Source organism: Dipodomys spectabilis, unplaced genomic scaffold (genome assembly GCF_019054845.1).
Source record: "Dipodomys spectabilis isolate Male_0828 unplaced genomic scaffold, ASM1905484v1 ptg000052l, whole genome shotgun sequence".
Classification (NCBI taxonomy): Eukaryota; Metazoa; Chordata; class Mammalia; order Rodentia; family Heteromyidae; genus Dipodomys; species Dipodomys spectabilis.
Genome location: NW_024870729.1, coordinates 381,216 through 389,880, shown reverse-complemented (window position 1 = coordinate 389,880; position 8,665 = coordinate 381,216). Strand labels below are relative to the sequence as shown.

The 8,665-nt window shown below is 45.9% G+C and overlaps 1 protein-coding gene across 5 annotated transcripts in view; it reads left to right on the top strand.

Moving 5' to 3' along the window:
* Positions 1-4,543: 4,543 nt before the first annotated feature.
* Nsd3 (nuclear receptor binding SET domain protein 3) overlaps positions 4,544-8,665 on the top strand; it is a 117,657-nt gene continuing 113,535 nt past the window's right edge. For all 5 annotated transcript variants that reach the window (XM_042679485.1, XM_042679484.1, XM_042679483.1 and 2 more), the window contains exon 1: positions 4,544-4,998. The gene's annotated coding sequence lies outside the window, so the exon portion shown is untranslated. The remainder of the gene's footprint in view (positions 4,999-8,665) is intronic.

Genomic DNA, 8,665 nt, shown 5'->3' with positions numbered 1-8,665 from the left:
CTCAATTCATTGGGAGACATTTTCTACTGGGAAATATTCATGCATTGTATTTACTTACAACCAGACACAGTAAAAACTCATTAAGTATTCATAAGGCAGATGAAGGATTCCTTGCCCAGTTTCTGAAAGATGAGCTAGGTTTCCTACCATAGCCATATGTCAGCAATTTTTTGTTAAAGGATGAGGCTAGATAAATTTTAACTTACAAACATCACAAATCACAGCATGAATTATTAAAAAATATTTTTGATATTCTAAATGTGATACACAGAGGGATTACAGTTACGTAAGTCAGGTAATGAGTACATTTCCTTTTGGACAATGGGGGGGGGGCCTCCCCTTCCCTGGCTCTCTTACAGTTTTTTTCCTCCTGTCCTTACATACAAGTTGTATAGTTCACTTTCAATATAGTTTACCCTTTGCCTTCATTTCTGTGACACCCCCCCCCTTTGCCCTCCCAAAGACAGACAAATGAACTAACAAAACAGAAAACAAAAAGAGCAAGAAAGAAAGAAAGAAAGAAAAAAACTAGCCGGGAGCCAGTGGCTCACTCCTGTAATCCTACCTACTCAGGAGGCTGAGATCCAAGGATCGAGATTCAAAGCCAGCCCAAGCAGGAAAGTCCCTGAGACTCTTATCTCCAATATACCACTAGAAAATGGGAAGTGGCGCTGTGGCTCAAGCAGTAGAGCGCTTGCCTTGAGCTGAAGAGTGCAGGGAGGACAGCGCCCAAACCCAGAGTTCAACTCCCACAACAGACAAAACAACAACAACAAAACCTCTTGTTTCCATTTCCTGGAGTTCATTTCCATAAATATTATTTTATATTATCAGAGGCACATAGACATTGCACCTTTGTGTTCCTCCACTAAATATCCTCCTTTGGTCTCTTTGTGTGAATGCCTGTATAGTTTATCATGTACTGATGTATTTTAGATCTAGCTTCCACATATGAGAGAAAACATGCACCACTGGTCTCTCTGATCTCTCAGTCTGTCTCTTTCTTTCCTTCTTTTCTTTTTTTATATGACAATACTTGGGGTTTGAACTTAGGGATTTGCCTTTGCTAGGAAGCACTCTATCAAGAGCCACACCCCAATTTAGCTTTCTTTTCCAGTAGTCTTTGGATATTGGCCTCATAAAAAGGAAAGGTGAGCTAGGTTTTCTACCATAGCCATATGTACTCAATTCTTTTTTCTTTTTTTGGTTCGTCGTGGGGCCTGAGCTCTGGGCCTGGGTGCTGTCTCTCAGCTCTTCAGCTCAAGGCTAGCGGTCTACCACTTGAGCCACAGCGCCACTTCTGGCTTTTTTCTTTTTGTTTATGTGGTGCTGAGGAATCGAACCCAGGGCCTCAGGCATGCAAGGCAAGTGCTCTACCACTGAGCCACTTTCCCAGCTCTGTAAGCAATTCTTTTTTTTTTTTTTTTCCTGTAAGCAATTCTTAAAAAAAAAAAAAATGCGGGGCACTGGTGACTCATGCCTGTAATTCTAGCTACTCAGGAAGCTGAGGTTCAAAGCCAGACTCTTATTAATGACCCCCAAAATCTGGAAGTGGGGCTGTGGCTCAAGTGGTACAGCACTAACTTTGAGCAAAAGAGCTCAGTGACAGCACCTTGGCCTTGAGTTCGAGCCCTGGACCAGTACCAAAAAAAGAGAGGGTATGTTAAGAACACCTCTTACTATTTGTTCAAAGTAATGTCTACCTTCTCTAGGCTTGCAATTTCTTTAGTTTTGGTATAGATTTGCTATATAAAGAGTTCTTGTATATAATTCAAAATAGAAAAACAATTTCTCCGTAATTATGTTAGATTTATCTTGATGACCTGTTGTCTATAGAAGGTGTTGGATGCTGAAAAAATGTTAGTGCCTATTTCCCTAAGACTGGCTTCAGGTCAAAGAAGAATTCTTCATCCATGCTTTTTCAGGAACACTGAATACTTCACAGAATTTCAATTTTAAACTTCTGTTGTTAGCATAACTACTAAAAGCAGCTAAAATTAAATTTCTGGGCACAATTTACCAACTTCTCTAGGGGAGAATCCAGGTGCTAGATCAAAGGGACAGTTTATCACCGAACTAGGTTACAGGAAGGTAGAAGAGGATCATATAGGGGTAGAAGACCAATTTGTCTCTTTCCAGAAAATAGGCAAACTAGGTTCAGGTGCCTTCCTTGGCCATCTGTACTTACGTGTTTATTTTTGTGCCTGTACACTCAAGGCTGGTGCTCTACCACTTCCAGTTTTTGTTGTGTAACTGAAGATGAGTCTAACAATTTGTCAGTTTGGGCTGGCTTTGAACTGCAATTTTCAAATCCAGCCTCCTGAGTAGCTAGGATTACAGTCAGGAGTCATCTGTTTTGAAAAAGAATATTTGTAATGAAAACTGAATTTTATTTATTCCTTTAGCTTGTAGTGTTATACAAAGCACTGGCCATTGGCATTATCTAGGGCAGAAGTGCTTGAGCTTAGAATTTGGAGACCTGAGCAACATAGCAAGTCCCAACTCAAAGTACATTATTATTATTATTAGCCAGTCCTGGGGCTTGAACTCAGGGCCTGGGTACTGTCCCTGAGCTTCTTTTGCTCAAGGCTAGCAGTCCACCACTTGAGCATAACTTCTGGCTTTTTCTGTTTATGTGATACTGAGGATCAAACCCAAGGCTTCATGCATGCTAGGCAAGCACCCTACCACTAAGCCACATTCCCAGCTCCATTATCATTATTTTTTCTTTTTTTTGGGTCTGGTCGTGGGGCCTGATTTCTGGATCTGGGTGCTGTCCCTCAGCTCTTCAGCTCAAGGCTAGTGCTCTACCACTGGAGCCACAGCGCCACTTCTGGCTTTTTTTCTTTTTGCTTATGTGGTGCTGAGGAATCAAACTCAGGGCCTTAGGCATGGAAGGCAAGCACTCTACCACTGAGCCACCTTCCCAGCCCATTATTATTTTTTTTAATGGAGAAAATAGTAATAGGGATTCTTAATTCTCAGTATCGTCATTAGCATTATTATGAATTACACTAAGCAGGGTGCTGGTGGTACTTGCTTGTAATCACGCTTGATCAGCGGGGGCCAGAAACCTCCACTAGACTCCATCACTCCCACTCCAAAGTAATTAAACAGCGAAAGCGGAGATGGAGGTGTGGCTCAAGTAGTAGAGTGCCAGGCAAATGGAAGACCCCAAGTTCAAACTCCTGAGTTCAAGTCCCAGGACTGCCACTAAAATAAAATTCTAACTTCAGTATATCCAATGATGAAGATATTAGGAGTTTCTTGTAACAGTGCCAGATTGGACAGTATCTGGTCTATTAGAGAATAGGACTATCTAATAGTGCTAGTGTCCATAATTCTCCGGAAAGAGCAGAAGACGCAGGTTTCCTCATCAGGTTTCCTTTGTACGCTGGTGTCTCCGTGCTGCCACGCTCTAAGTCATTACCACCAAGCCCCAGGAAATACCACTCGTCTGCACGCCCTTGCAAGACTCTTACTGTGTCATACACCCAGGGCCTTCCATTGTTTTACACATATTTCCTAGAAGGGGGAGGGCTGGAGGTTCGCGGAGTTTGCTGCCTCTGCTCGCTCTAGCGTGAGCGGTCGGGGACCGCGGCCCTCGCGTCACTCCGTGCGAAGGTCTGGCTGGAGCACCCAAGGGCCCCCGCACGTGACGGGCACGGCGCCCTCTCGGTCCCCCGGGGTCCAGGGTGCAGTAGCGCTGACGTCCTCCTGGTTACCCACAAGCCTCCGGGCCGCGCGGTGCGAGCAGGAAGAAGGCGGCGCAGACCGACGCCTGCCCGGGAGGTCCCGGCGCTTCCTGAAAGGGAAGCCGTAGCCGCCCGCTCTCCTCACACTGCGAGCCGGGGGCTTTCCGAGTCGTATGGGGCCGAAAGGGAGACTGCTCCCGCCCAGGTTCAAGGGCTGGATCGCTACCCTGGTCTCCGCAGGCCAACCCTCGGAGTTAGGACGCTCTTTTCTGACAGCTGTCGGACAGACAGCCGCGGCTGAGCCATCCCGCTCGCTCCGGGGTCTTTGGGAGCGCGTACTCAGGGCAGCTTCTTCCTCTTATTTAAGATCTGTAAGCAGGGCCACTCCGAGGGTACCAAATGGCATTGGATACGTGCGCTCACTAGGCACCGGAGAGCACGCACGAGCACGGTTTTACCTGGCAGGCCCAGCCCGGGCCCGCCTCGCCGGTCCTCTAAGTCTTGCGTCCGACCCTTTCGCCCAGTCCTGGGCCGTCCCTTTGCTTCATAGCCCGCGGCGCCGCGTCTGGTCTAGACGCTCACGCGCCCGCTCGTATTTCTGGTTCGGGCTCCGGCTCTTTTCCCTCCCACCCCCCCCTCCGCCCCCGCCCCCATCCTCCCCTCCCCCGTCGCGCGATTGACCGGGCCTCTTCCTCCTTTCGTCCCCAGCGCCCCTAACCCGAGACTGCATTTCCCGGCAGGCACCGCGGCTCGCGGCCAATGAGAGGCTGAGGATTTGGCGGCGGCGCCCCAAGAGCCGGGGTGGGGGGGGCTTTGTGCGCGGCGGCGGCGGTGTCGGCGGCGGCGGCGGGAGCGCGAGCGGGCGGCGGCACGGAGGCGCGGAGGCGGGGGCCGACGAGGCTGTGCGCGGGACGCCGCGGAGAGGTGTGCAGGTTCTGAGTAGAACCCCGAGAACCCTATCGCCCTGTCGGGCCGCCAGCCACACGCTCTTCTCCAGCACCAGCGGCTGCGCGGCGGCCCCCGTCCCGTCGCCTTCCTTCCCACTCCACCGCCCGCAGCCTTCCTCCACCCCGCAGCGCGGCCGGCCCGGGCCAGCCGTGGCCCACGTCGGTGCGGGCCGCCATGGCTGATGCGCCCGGCGCGGGGGAAATCTAGTCCGGGGATTTCATGCGGCCTAGCTTGGTTCCGTCTCCTACCCCCGCGGCTCCGGCAGCTGCCCGAACCCTCGCCTGACTCCGGGCCTCCGTGTCTCTCCTGTGATCGCACTGACACGGCCGGGGGGTTAGAATGGAACAAACTGAAGGTAAAGTGCGTGCGTGTGAAGGTGCGTGTGCATCTGTGTGTATGGCAAGGAGAGGTTTGAAGAGGAATCGGTGGGGTGGGGGCGGCCTAGGGATGGGGCACCCATAAGGAGCGAGACCCGGGGACGAGAGAAGCGGGTGGCCTGAAAGCGTTCGTGGGGAGTCTTATTGGGGAGAGCAGATGGCAAGGTGGGGGGTGTGGAAGGAATTGGGGGGTGGGGCAGGGGAGGTAGGATTGGGATGAGAGATGTAGTGGCTGGGTTGGGAATTGGGAGGGGAGGTGGGATGGGGGCGGGGATATAGGTGGGAACGGGGGAGGGGCAGGGAAAGGGGAGAAGAGTTAGATTTGGCGATTGGAGACATGGGTGGACTGCGAAATACGGAGGTCTGGGGCGGAGTGTGGGAACTGGAAGAGTCTGGGGGAGAAAGAGGGTAGATTTGATACAGAAGTGGGACATCTTACGAGAATCAAAGGAGAAACGAGGGAATGAAAGTGGAGGAAAAGATAAATTGAGAAAGGGATGAGAAATGATTGAGGCAGGATGCAAATAGGAAGATAGGAAATAGATGCAGAAAACTGAAACACACACGATTGGGTTTAAGTGAATGTTGGAAGGGATGGGAACGATCCACCAAGCGTCACTGAGTGGGAGGAAAAGAAGAGGATGGGGGTAGTTAAAGTGTTAGAAGGGGAAAGCCTTTTGTTCCTATATTTGTGTATGTTCTGATGCCTTTTATTTCAAGGCCAGAGAACAGAGAAGCTAGTGGTTATGGGGTTGTAAATTGTTGTGAAACGGGGGCGATGTGGGTGTTAGTGTTTTGAGGGAAGAGAAGATATGTTTGTGTTATGGTAGGGAGACAGGGAGAGGCATGGCCGTAATTTGATGGTTTGGGTGAGGGAGGGAAGACTATTCAGATTTAAAAGGGGCAGGGGCAGCCATGTTTGCTGCCAGGCACTGCAGTGTAAATAAATTCCTTTTCCTTCCCGACATCAGTGTGAATCTGGAAGAGGACAAGCTCACAGTGTTACTCTCCCTTCCCCCTTCTTTCTATCCATGAACTCTTCTTCCCTTACCTCTTGGGTCATTTACAGTTATCCATAACCACTGAAGGATATAGTGGTGTTTTCCATCTTGTGTGTTTTGCTGCTTCCCCCTCTCTTTCCTCTACCTACTGGTTGCAAACCAGGCATGCTGATGTGCTGCAGTGTAAAATTAAAACATTTTAATAAATCTAAAACTAGATTTTTGACTAGCCGAATGAATCGTTATTATTCTTCGTATTGAAAACATCGTGAAAAGTCTTTTAAAATATTGATTGGTTTCAGAAGCCTCCGAAGCAGTCAACATGTTTTCTGCAATTCTTTAAGTAAACAAGGAAATTGCATCGGTTATTTTACTTGGGGCTGTGCTCTTGGCAAAAGCACTGTGGGGGTGAGAAGGGGTAGGAAGATTGCCTGTGGGAGCTTATCTGCTTGCTGTATTTTCAGTGTTGGAAAATTAGAGATGTGTGCATCTTATTATTCTGATAGCTTTTAGTTATAAGGTGATAGGCATGATGAGAATAGTGTTTTTTATTTTAATGAACTCTTCCCTGTCTCTGCTTTCTGGTAGCTAGCTCAGTACACTGTCCCAAATGCCAGTTGAGCGGTGTAGTAGGCATGTAGTTCCTACAACCTTTCATTTATTCTTACAACCTTTCCTTACTCTTTTTAATTTTTATTTTAGTGGAAAGTCAGTTCACTATCAGGAAAGTTATTGTAATTCTTTATTCCAGGGAAACTACTTGGGTGATTTGAAATAGTATTATAGAAGTTTAAAAACTATTTACAGTAGATAAATTGATACCAGGTGGAGTCTGTTTCATTTTCATATTTTAAAGGATTAAATGTCTGCCTGACCTTTTTTTCATAGTTGTAATTGGAGTAATACATACCTAAAACCATCACATTGATAGTGAAACTCTTCTTACAATAGTGGAGGTTCTGTTAAAATTCTAGTTTGATAGAATCAATTCAGTTATACTATATATTGACTTAACTTTAATATTAATGTCCCATCAGTTGTTACAGAGTTTAGGATGTGTTCTTAGTTTAGTGGAAAAATTAAATTGGATAGTGTCAGTACTCAGTGTAAAGAGTAGATTGATAACTTGGACTGTTTTGATTTTAATAATATTAAGACTGTATTTTGTGAAAGTCTATGAAGATCTGTTCCATTCACAAGAGCCATTCAGCATGATTTTTTTTTAGAATTAATTTTTATGGAGATTTTTTATTTCTATTTCCCACTCAGTTGACATGTTATTTGTAATTAGTTGGCAGACTATGTGCAAAGAACTATCATTGCCACAAATTTTAGGAAAATGAGCAATCATTGTATATTAAACTAGAAAAGAAATCAGGCTGGAAGTTTGTATGAGTCATGTTCAGTATTCTGGTTCCTTTCAGATGAAATGGTATTTATTTAATTAAGATTACCATACTCACCTTTCTCTTTTTTTGGTTGGTCGTGGGGCTTGAACTCTGGGCCTGGGCCTGAGCTGTCAATCAGCTCTTCAGCTCAAAGCAAGCACTCTACCACTTGAGCCACAGCACCACTACCTTTTTTTGGGGGGGGTTATGGGGTTAAACTCTGGGTCTAGGCTCAGTCCCTTAGCTCTTCAGCTCAAGGGCAGCACTTTACCATTTGAGCCACAGGGCCACTTCTCGTTTTCTGGTGGTTTATTGGAGATAAGAGTTTCACGGCCTTTCCTGTCCAGGGTAGCTTCCAATGGTGATCCTCTGATCTCAGCCTCCTGAGTAGCTAGGATAATAGGGGTGTGTAGCTAGGATAACAGGCATGTGCCATTAGTGCAAATGTAACTTTTTTTTAAAACCTCAAATAGCAAATGTTCTTAAACTGATCACATTTATAGTTTCAGATAAAGGAAATTAGTTACCTGCATGATGATTTGAATCAGCTGTCCAATCTGATTGTAAAGATAGTAGCTTCTGGAGTTTATGATGATAGTCATAATAACCATATAACAGATGCTGATAGTATTCTTCTTGTGCTGTGCTGTGCTGTGTCTTATAGGTCTGATTTCTTCCTTTCTCTGAACAGTTTATGTTGTTAGTACTTTTAACTTCTTACAAATGGAGAAACCAATTTTAAGTAAAACACAAATGTTATTAAGCATTTAAACAGTCAGTACTTGAGTCCAGATCTTTTCTAATTATAGGACCTAGATCAGTAAACCTTTTCTTTTAGTTTCTTTTTTTAAAAATCATAAGAATACATGCTTGTTATTTGAGACTTCTTCAAATGTTATAGGAAACTGAGAAGTAAATAGTACTTCCAATTGCTCTACACCTTTGAAGTTGCTTTAGTGGCCTCCTAGGAAATTTCTGTGCACTTAAATGTATATTGCTCTTAAAATACATATGATGGGATCATTCTGTCTGTGTTTTGCTCTTTAGGGGAGTATGGTACTGGGAATTGAACCTAGGGCCTTACCTATACTAGGCAAGTGAGAGCAGCACTAGTCCATTTTTATCTTTATTTTGAGACAGGATCTTGTTAAGTTATTCAGGCTTACCTCAAATTCACCATCTTCCTAACTAGACCATTTTTGCTTTTGTTATTTTTCACATGAAGTCTTGTGTTTTTGCTGGGGCTGGCTTCATAC